This window comes from Cebidichthys violaceus, unplaced genomic scaffold (assembly GCF_023349555.1).
Source record: "Cebidichthys violaceus isolate CVI_PGR_0920_01 unplaced genomic scaffold, fCebVio1.0.p SCAF_27, whole genome shotgun sequence".
In the NCBI taxonomy this organism is placed as follows: Eukaryota; Metazoa; Chordata; class Actinopteri; order Perciformes; family Stichaeidae; genus Cebidichthys; species Cebidichthys violaceus.
In genome coordinates, this window is record NW_027176450.1 from 2,886,028 (window position 1) to 2,897,500 (window position 11,473).

General features: G+C 40.0%; 1 protein-coding gene across 2 annotated transcripts in view; it reads right to left on the reverse strand.

Annotated features, from left to right (window-relative positions):
* The window catches only part of amot (angiomotin), a 67,578-nt gene extending 62,089 nt beyond the window's left edge, over nucleotides 1-5,489 (reverse strand). For both annotated transcript variants that reach the window (XM_068721268.1, XM_068721266.1), the window contains exon 1: nucleotides 5,221-5,489. The gene's annotated coding sequence lies outside the window, so the exon portion shown is untranslated. The remainder of the gene's footprint in view (nucleotides 1-5,220) is intronic.
* Nucleotides 5,490-11,473: the final 5,984 nt, after the last annotated feature.

The following is an 11,473-nucleotide window of genomic DNA, read 5'->3' on the forward strand; positions in this document are numbered from 1 at the left end:
AAATGGGGATTGTGTGGAGACTGCTTTAGCCTTGTTTGAATCGGTAGGGAACAGCTTAACACTGCGGGGAGCGTGCCTCCCAGAACAAACGTGCCTCACCAGAGTACAATGTTGTTCTTCCATGGTGGGAGTGTTGGGTCACGTCCACACTACTCTGTTTCTATTTGAAATCGCATATTTTTCATTTTGCTTTCTTTAAATCTTTTTTCCCGTTTAAGCACTTCTTAGCTTTCCTTCTTTCTCTCCAATTCCTTTCTATTAAATCTTCCATCCACTTTTAATTCATCTTTTTTAAATTTCTTACTGTACTTTTGATTACAATTGAACCTTTGAGTCTTCCCTGAGGTGAAATTTGTTTGTGTGCTCTGAGAAAAAACATTGTATCTATTACATTTTATGAATTATATACATTTATATTACATATCCACCCGATGCGTTTACAGTTAATCAAAAGAGTAATAACATTAAATTAATTGTGCAGAGATATCTATGGCAGTTACATAATCACAACTGTATAAGTTGAAGTAAAATATTTCTGATTTAATGGATTGACAGACTAATGATAGGTTTAGTACCTTTTTAATAACATTGTTGCCCTTAAGAAAAATATTCAACAATACAAACAAGGAGCTCCATGTATACTGTTAAAGCATTTGAACTTTCTACCTTCTTCCTCTTCAGAGAGTCACTGTATTCTCTTAGAAGGGCGTTCAGGGTGGTCTTGTAATTGTGTACAAAGTCATCTATGTTGAAAATTGTCCCTCGTGTTATGTTGTCTTGAGTGTAATTCTGGAGTTGAACATACACAGTATGTTATAGAACATAGACAATTCTTGATTCACCTGATTTAGATTTAAATCTGTAATATCCAGGGTGGAATAACACAATTTATTCACTGTATTTTAGTAACAGATTTTTGGCTTATAGTACCTTTGTGGGTTTATCTGCGAAAGTCTGTCATACACGGGACCTGTTCCGTGGCGTCCAAGGTCACCTCCTTGATCTCTACACCTAGATGCCACAATCTTTCAGCTTATCCAGGTTTTACGAGTAAAGATTTTGAAGCAGTTTGGTGGTGGGGGCATCTGCTAAGCCGTCCCTTTCAGAGGGCGCCTTTTCAGCTGTTCACAGTAGTCTCCATTAAAGGTCACAAAAGCATTGAGTGATGACTCATCAACTTTGACAGAACAGTCATCAAAAAGACAATAGCCGAGACAAGTAAACAGTGGTGACTTTCTAGTGGTCCCAATTGTTTGTACATTGTGGTGCTTGAATGTAAAGCTGCAATGTGGATGAACACTGCGTATTCCTGTTGCTATATTTTCTCCAGTCATTTTCAGGAATGAAAAAAAACAGGGCTGCTTAGGCAATTCCTAAGTGAAGTATTGTTCCTCATATTCCTTTTCATCTGCTGATGAGGATGTTGTGGAGCCATTTTCTGTAGTTGTAGAATGGAACTGCAAAACACAATTCAACAAAATCAGCATCGGTGACCAGTTTTCGTCAAGTTGCCAAATAACACTGTTTGCACCTTAAATGTTGTTGTCACGAGGTATTGTTTTTTATACGGTGTACAATAAGGCAAGCATTTTTGTGATTCATGTTATACTAGATTTGATTTAGGATTTATTTTATTACACAATTCAAAACATCTGCTTGGAAAAAAGGGTCTGATAGTAGGAGGAGCCCGGCTGTGAACCAAATTGAACATAGCATTACAGTTACATTATTTGAAAAAACATATACAGTATTCTGTGTTTTATAACAGTTATTTAATTATTGACCATTGCAATATTTACATCTGGAGATGTTGTCGTCTGGATGTGGGGGCACTGGCCCTGCTGGGACAGAAAGTTGAGTCATCCTTACTTCCTTCAGTGGTAGTAGAAAGTTTAGCTGAGGCCTGAAGCTTTTTGATGACCCGCTCAATATCCTTGGCTGATATGAGAATTGTTCTGGACTTAAAATGAAATAACAATTCTATTGGTCATATACATATTTCACATTTGGAAATGATATGCAGAAAAACTTCAACAATTATAACTAATTACGGTTGTGTTGAGGAAAAAAAAAAACTCACCTTTTCAAAGGTAGGAAAACTAAGACTCTAAAGTGAACAAAAAAGAGGCATTAAAATCTATGTGGGGTTTATTGCTTGTATAAAACATACAATCAATGTATCAATACACAGTTGGGTTCATGAATATTGGTCCTTTACATGAGTTATTTTAAAATGCATTCATTATGACATTTAAATTCTTACATTGTGCGTAGTTTGTAGATCATAAGCTGCTACAGGAACTGATGGATGAAAATGTCCTCTTGACCAAAGTCCAGTTGCTTTAAATTAAAGACTCTAGAAGGGTTCCTGTATCCTTTGCACTGAACTTATTACAGTATTAAATTTGTTCTATTACTTTAATGTAACACGTTTCTCATGATGTAATAAGTTAATACATTATGCACATAACGGTTAAGCTCTCATTGTTTTCTTACATTATGTGCCGATTATTACGGTATGAGTTTCTACGTTAACGTAGATATGGCAATCAGCGGGTCCCACCAATCTAGTGCTTATGCTGTAGTGTACACAGACTAAGTACGCAATACAAAAGACTACACTGACGCAAGATAAGGCTATACAGGTTTTGCACACACATCACAAAATGTCATTCATGATATGGCAGCTCACATAACCACTAACTAACAAAACAACTACACAACATCTAGATCCTGCAACAAAAGGCCTGACAAGAAACAACCAGGTATTCACAATTAGAAGAAAACACAACAGTATGCAAGATATCTTTATAAGCTCCCTTGTTGCACCGGACCGTGCACACTGGCCTAAGATACGCTATAATGTTGAATGATTACAACAGCACTAATTTAAGTCAAACATATGGTGATAATGATGTGTGGCTGGCTATCTATGTAAGATAGTCATGTGAGATCAATTTGAAATATATTTACCAAATTTAGACCTGAGCTAATTAGGCTAATTGGCTAGATCTTTTGAGTAGACAGTTGTGTTTTTCACACTTAAACATGTAGTATTTAAGTTGTCTACACAATGACGCTGTGGCAACATTGTTGAGCTGTTTCTCTATTAAATCTTTGCATACTTACCCCCCTTGCTGGCATTCTGAATGAAGGAGCGCTGATGGCCCAATTCTCCAAAATTCAAGTCATAGTCTCACTGTGACAAAGTTAAACACCCGAAAAGGAAAAACGCAACAAAGACGATGCAAAAGTTGTCCCAGCCACACAAAGAGTAAGCCTAGAGACAGCACAGAAATATTTTGTTTCTAATATGACGATGAAGAAAATGGAGGACATGTGCATTTCAAAATTGAATTCAATGGTTGAGGCGATTAAATTATTGAGTCATTTTTTGTTTTTTCATCTTTTACACCTTTAATTTTATTTTCTAAACGTTTATATATCACTACAGAAATGAGGGGTGTGCTTATAGGTTATGTTTTTACAGCACCTCGAAGACTTAAAAAATATTGGACTTTGAAAAATGTCTTAATTGGTACATTAAAAATGTTTGATTGTATAAGTGTAGTCAGAGATGTTCTGAATACATACATCTGAGTCATTGTCTTGAATTATTTAGAAATATTTTTAATAGCACTCAGAAACTACCTGTTTCTCTGTATAAATATAGGACACTTACTTTGAAAGATCTCTTAGTTGGTACAATAACATTTATTTATTTTAATTAAGGGTGTAGTCAGAGATGTCTTGAGAAGAAATATACCAGTCATTGTGTGGAATTATTGAGAAAAATATTTTTATAGCACCTCAAATATTCAGAAATTAGGTTTTTGAATATTCAATGTAAGACTTTTAATTCGGAAAATGTCTTAATTGGTTCAGTAAATATTTATTTTTAGTATGGGTGGAGTCAGAGATGTCCTGACAAATACATCAGTCATTGTCTGGAATTACTCAGAAAAGCATTATAGCCTCCTAACATATTCAGTTATTTGATGCGTTTCCATAGATATGTAGGATTTTTACTTTGAAAATCTCTTAATTGGTAGCGTAAACATTATTGTCTTTTTGGTAAGGTTGTAGTCAGCGATGTCCTGAAAACATATGCATCAGTCATTGTCTGGAGTTATTGATATAAGTATTTTTATAGCACCTCAAATATTCAGTCAGATATTTTTCTGTAGAAATATAGGAAATTTACTTTGAAAAATCTCATCTTTCCAGCAACCCTGAAATTAAAGAATAAAAACATTTCATGCACAATTAGTTGTATTTTCCCCTTTAACTCACGAGATGCAGGTAACCTGTTTTATACTTAATGTTAATATAGTTCAATTAATCTTACTTCCACATATACAATTTTTACATAAGCTTTTTTGATATCATATTTCGAAAACCGGAAGTTGTCTCACGTCGATCCCTCCGCTAAACTAAGTCCTTTGCTCGCTCCCGACCTGGGCCGTTTGAAAGAGTTTACCATGAATGTCAGTACATAGGTGCACTACAATGTCAGTGTTGACTGATTTGACCTCAGATATTTGAGTGTCTGCTGACTTTACCGCAGTGCTAGGAATGAAGGAAAAAAACATGAAGGTTGGAGTAGTCATAACCAGTAAGAACTTTAATCTACTTACACCTCTGTACTACCTCTGTCTACTATGGTTACTGAGAACTGTTAAAAAAAAAACACTGTGATAAACATCTCCAGTTGAGCAGATTACAGTGAGCATGTGAAGGTTCACATGGAAAACCTTGTAATACCAGTGGCAACTAAAACAACTTGATTGTTTTTCCTTTCTCCCATGAAAACCCCCTGGAACCACTTCACTTATGTGGCACTCACACTGAGGCAAAATAAGCAGCTAACAGAAGCCCTTCTGGTAACAAAGGCAATGATGCAGTGAAGGATACACCCACCTACACTTATACTCCTAGCTTCAGTTTTTTCAAAAAATACTCGAGTTATTTCGTAGCAGCCATCACCGAATTAAGTATGAACCATGTGTGACTGACATGAAGATTGGATAGGCCTATCGATAAAACACAAGCATTTTCTGAAACAACGTGTTTGTCCTGGTAGCCTTGCTGATACTTAAGAAAAATTGTTACTGGAACATCCGATTTTTCTACGTGAAAACTGTCATAGTTTTCACTTAAGATATACGCGTGGGGGACAACTTTTTTAACTTCCAAACAATATGCCAGTAACCGCATTACCTTTCAGTGGCGTTCTTCCGTTTACTTTCGCGGTCCTTCATCTCAGCGAAACATCACTCTGTTCATTTTCTCCTTTCCTGAGGACTGAAGCAACTCCTCCGACTGCAGATAACGTCCCTCTAAAACAAGAAAACTCACTGCCGCCGGTCAATGGCGGGTGTCACCGCGAGTTTAAATCTTTGCTACGGAAAAAGGAGCGTGTTCGCGGCCACAAAGTGTTCGTCTTAACATGTAAATCTCATGTTTTACCGTAAAAGAGAGAACAGGAAGCCCCCACCCCCGCCTGTAGTATGAGAAGAATGTCCAGTCCCGCCTCCTCGTCGCACTTATCCAGCTAATGAAATCTGGAGGAAAAGTTGTTTTTTGGAGTACGGAAATCCCTCCTCCTCCCATCTTCTCTAGTGTGTTTATGTAATCAAATACATGATTTGTGACAGAATGGTAATAGGCATCGCTGACCATGATTTTTCTTAAATGTTTCAGCGACTTGACACTAGATATAATAACATATAATCACAATGAGTTGTAACGGTCTCAATTCTCCATGCAAGGCAGGGGCAGCTGGCCAAGAGAGGGTGATAGCGTGCCGCTCTCCTTGAACCACAAAAAATATGAATATAATAAAAATGATTTGATTTATCATTATCATCATATTTTGTATCTATAATTAATTAATTCATACAAATTTTCAGTTTGTCCTGCCTCTGAATATCATAGTCAAATCAGCTGCAGCGTTAAGTCACGTTCTGTTGAGTTCCGACCCTTTCAGAGGATTTCAGTCTGAATGCATATTGCCCAGATTGCACTGATAGATTCTCATGTTAAGTCAATTTCTTTTTTGAACTGCAGGAACTGCAATGCAATCACTATGCACATGTAATTATGGTGATTATTATATTAGCTTGCTTTTAATGATAAAATATAATGCTGAAGCTTTATGTAAAACACAGACACAGACTGTTGTTTTTATGCCTAAAATAGCGAGACGGCTGACATACGTCTCTAGTTGCTGATTCTATCTTTTATTCTGTCAATGACAGTCCTAAGAGAACAGAATTAGCAGATGATTTTTTTTTTTTTTTTATCATTTTAGCCTCTTCTTCATATGAAATGTCATAGAGCTAGGTGAATCTCAGCATGGGAGTTACTCAAAAAGGGGTGCTATTGAGCCATTGTGTCAAACCTGAGCTCAATGCCCCGGTTTTTGGCTATTTTGCCAAAAACTGACTTGTGCACCAAATTTGCAACCAAAGTTTTCCAGTAGCCCAAACACCTTGTTTTTGTGTTCAAAGACATAAAAGAACACTAGTAATAATCCTTAAAAGAACAATAGGTCCTCTTCATCGGAGTTAAAGCCCTATAATAATCTTTACAGTTTCAATAGGGCCTATGCAGTTTCATTGTTCGCTGCTCAGGCCCTAATAATAATAATCCTAGCGATTTCAATAGGGCCTTTGCCAACCCCTGGCCGGTGCATGGGCCCTTATAATAATCTAAGCATTTTCAATAGGACCTTCGCCAACTGGTCAGTCATTGGGCCCTAATAATTAAAGCCCTTGCACTATCATCGCTGCTTGCATAATATTTTTCTGCGTGTGTGAGGCTGGAAATGATGTATTGCAAATATCCCACCACTTCCTGCACTCACTATATTGCTCCATAACAAGCACTAAACATGCATTATGTTGCTCTATATCAAGTGTAGTCCACATAATATAAATGTATTGTAAATTGGCTGTCATTTGTCACATGACACTGACTTCCTGTTGCCAGTAGGTGGCGCTGTGTCTATGAGTAAAAGTTTGCCTGCTGATATCCTCAGGCCACAAATTGCAAACTGAACTATTTTTTTGTGTTGTGTTGTGTCGTACATCTTTAAATAAAAATGACTAATTTATGTATGTAGGGTTACAGTAAATCTTGCATATTGTGAAGCTGGGCTCAGACTACAGGGGTTTAAAATCCTTACAGATTTTGAATCATGCACATGAAATCTAAAACAAACCCACTCTACATGATGAACAAACTGATGACCTCAGTGCACACTGGGTTTATTGATGGGACGCCGGTTGATGCCCACTTCCGTGAACAGTGGACGCCGCAGGCGGGAGATTGTATTTCCTGCTTCGAGTGCGTAGCTCTGGAAATGTTTCTCTTTCTGTGCCTACTAAGGGGTGCGACAGAAGACAGGTTAAACATACATTTGTGCTGGATATCATGTGTAGAACACACATTGTAAATTTCATGTAAATTGGATATTTGTCACATAACGTTAACTTCCAGTTGGCAGTGGGTGGTGTGCTGACTATGAGTCAGTACTGGCACGTAGATGTCCTCAACCTGGACTGTTGTGAACCGTGTCCAGTTTAATGCAGATTTAACCAAGTTCAGTAGAGATACAACAGCTTGTTGTTTAATGGTGAATCATTGAAATGGCCGACAAGATGCGAAAACGGTGTTCAACAAAACCACAAACTTTTCATTTCAAAGGTCTTTAGATTGTGCTGACCAAATTTGAAGTTGATCTGATGAATTATCTATAGTAGGAGTTCATTAAACGCCTGGAAATGGTTAAAATTACATGAAAAAATGTAATAAAAATCTTAAAAAGATTTTCGGTCTGGTTTAGAGCATGGCCTGTGAAGAATTAAAGTTTAGAAGCATGTTTAGGATGATTAAAAACACACCTTGAGGAATGTATTAAATATTACAATGTATTAAAATGTCACAGGATATTGATTTGTGGAATGTATTATATGTTTACAGTATATTTACTTGATGAAGATAGTATATGTGTATCATGTGTTTGCATATTGGATGTTTTAACTAAATGTATAGTGATGAGCTGTGAGGGAGAGACAGGGATTTTGAGAGAGGCTTTACAGATACTACCGTGATGAGTTTCGAGAGGCCGACAACAGGAATGCTAAAAGGTGTGAACACAGCGGGGGAAGGACAAGCAGAGGTGTTGAGGAACACAGCTCTATGGAACGAGGGGTGGACCAGGCCAAGGAGGTCAACCGAGAGTGGACACTGTCCGAAGCCAGGAGGGAACAGTTGGATTTCAGCCAATCACAGAGCTGATAATGGACTTTTACAGTTTCAGGAGGAAACTGTAGAGTATAAGACATTGTTGCCGAGGATTTCTCTGGAGTTATCGACGCTGCCATTTTACAGTAAACCAGGGGACTGGCCTGTTGGATGGAGTGTGATTTAGCTCTGATCCGCGGAACATATTCTATCGATAGTGTACTTCAGTTTGTAATTGTTTAACTTCTGTTAGTTATTAAATACTTTTGATTGTAAATCAGAACCAGCTGGTGATTTAATACGACTCTGTTGACGAAAAGTACAGTAGAGAGCGTGAGCTGCGGCCTTTCATAGCGAGAGAGGTAGAATCCCAACAGGCCCCATTAGCCATTTTTTAAGTCTACATGTGATACAAAAATTTCGTGCCAACGCGGGTGTGGGCATCATCGTTTCTAAACTTATCCATTTTCGACCGTCAACACAAATACGCTACCCGGAGTTTTCAAACTTATTCGTCTTCGGGAGTGTTTCCAAAGTCCTCCGTTTTCGGTGATCGAAAATCCCGGTGTATTGTGGACGCTCAATGTAAACGTAGCAAAACATATGCGTTTTCAAATAAAAACGGAGTAGTATGGACACGGCCTCAGTGTCAATGCAGCTCACCAGGGAGGACAGAGGGGGAAGGCGGCAGAGGTGTTTGGGCGGTGTGGTGTGTGGAGGAGACCAGGGAGCCCCCTTGTTGCTCCTTGCACAGCTTCACCTTCAGGCTGTACTCTCCTGAGCTCGTCCCTGTCCCCAGACCTGAATGCCACTTTCTTATTATTTAGAAGAGCTTTCGGGTCACTGGTGATCCATGGCTTGTTGTTGGTGAAGCAGTGTACAGTATGGATGGTATGGTGGTGTGTTCACAGAATTTAATGTATTCTGGCATGCTGTTGATGTCCTCCCCATGTGGTCCACACAGCACATCCCAGTCCGTCGACTCAAAGCAGTCCTGCAGGGCGTCTTTAGCCTTCTGTGCCCACCTCCTCACAGTCCTGGTCGTTACAGGCTGCCTCTGCACCAGAGAAACATACTTCAGGGTTAACAGCAGGACCAAGTTGTGATCAGACCTACCAAGGGGGGGGGGGGGGGGGGGCAGTAGCACTGTATGCATCCATTGTATTAGCATCGAGTAGGTCTAGAGTTTTATTGTTTCAAAAATAATAAGGACGCATCCCCACAGCTAAAAGTTCAATGTCCGGGCTACAGAAACATTCCTTCACACACACACACACACACACACACACACACACGGTCAGGATTGCACCACCTCTCGTTCACATACATTGCAATCCCACCACCTTTCTTCTTACCGCTCTGAACAACGTCTCTGTCTGCCCGAACAGTCGTGAAGCCATGTCTTGGTAAAACACATGACGCTGCATTCACGGTACTCTCTCTGGGCCTTTACCAGCCCACCGAGCTCGTCCGTCTTATTGGCCAAAAACCTCATGTTCCCCATTAAAATCGCCGGTAACGGAGGTTTGTATTTCCTCCTTTTCGCCTTCAGTTTAGCGCCAGCTCTGCAACCCCGCTGTCTTCTCCGCACATACCTGCAAACTTGTAAGAGGTGAAAAAGGTGACAAGCACCTGAACCCGAAACCCTTTAGGGGGGTATGGGGGCATGCTCCCCCATATTTTTATTTGAAATATGAGCGTTTCATCACGTTACTTTTTTCCCTCCTAAATCGCGATACTGACGAACGTTAACAGTCGACAAAGTTTTGCATGCAGTGGACGTTAGCCTTATCCAGCAAGTCTGAACTGTAACGGTACATAACATAACTTAAACGTTAACGCCAATACAATCCACAAACGTTAGCTAACGTGATATCAAGCTGACTAGCTTTCCATTATAAACAGGTTGGGAAAGATTTTATGGGGTAACGTGACTAAAATATTATGATTCAAAACGGCGAAAATCAACAAGTTTTCAGGTATGTCCGCAGTTCCTCCAGGATTTCAGGCCTCACACCGGGTAGCAGCAGCGGCAGCGGATCAATCAGCTGATCGCAAGAGCAAACAATGCCCCCAGTCCATTGTGTGTGGCTCTCCGTTACAAAGAGGGAAAACAGTAACAGAAAAGCCACTAGAAAAGTTGAAAAAAAGTGACGATCCATTGCCTGACCATCACTTAAGCAAACATAAAAAAAAAAAAGAATAAAGTGAATAAAAGACAATTAAAACACACACAGGAAACAACAGACGGTCACTAGCACGGCGCCATCTTAGGTCGAAGTAACAAGTAATACCAGCAATTTATTATATTTCTCAAAGCAAGATGTGCCAACGGCAGCCTGTTGCTGCCGCTCCCTCTGTGTTTTAATTTTTGTCTTTTTACACTCTTTCCCCTCTTTTTTTTTTTTCTTTTTTTTTTTTTCTTAACGTTTGTTTTTTATAGTCAGACAACAGACCGTAACTTTTTCTGAACTTTTTCCTTGGCTTTTCTGTTACTTTTCTCCCCCTTCGTAACGGAGAGCCATACACAATGAGTGGGGCCATTGTTTACTCCCGCGACCACCTGATTGCGCTGAGTGAGCTGCGGCTGACGCCCGGCGCCAGGTCTGTAATCCCGGAGGAACTGCGGAGAAGACGTCGGGGATGCAGGTCTGGCGCTAAGCGGAGGGCTTTGAGGAGGAAATACAAACCTTCAGTACCGGCGATAATAATTGGGAACGTGAGGTCTTTGGCAAGTAAGACGGACGAGCTTGGCACACTAGTTAAGACCGTGAGGGACTTCCGTGAGTGTAGCGGCATGTGTTTTACGGAGACATAGCTGCACGCAGATTTCCCTGACCACAGTGCGTCGGTGCCCGGCTTCAGGACTTTTCGGGCGGACAGAGACGTTATACAGAGCTGTAAGAAGAGAGGGGCGGGATTGCAGTGTATGTGAACAAGAGGTGGTACAATCCTGACCACCTGTGCGTGAAGGAACGCTTCTGTAGCCCGGATATTGAACTGTTAGCCGTGGGAATGCGTCCTTACTATTTGCCTAGGGAGTTCTCATCCGATCACAACCTGATCCTGTGACCACCAGGACTGTGAGGAGGTGGTCTCAGGAGGCTAATGACGCCCTGCAGGACTGCTTTGAGTCTACGGATTGGGATGTGCTGTGTGGACCACATGGGGAGGACATCAACAACTTGACGGACTGTATCACAGAATACATAACATTTTGTGA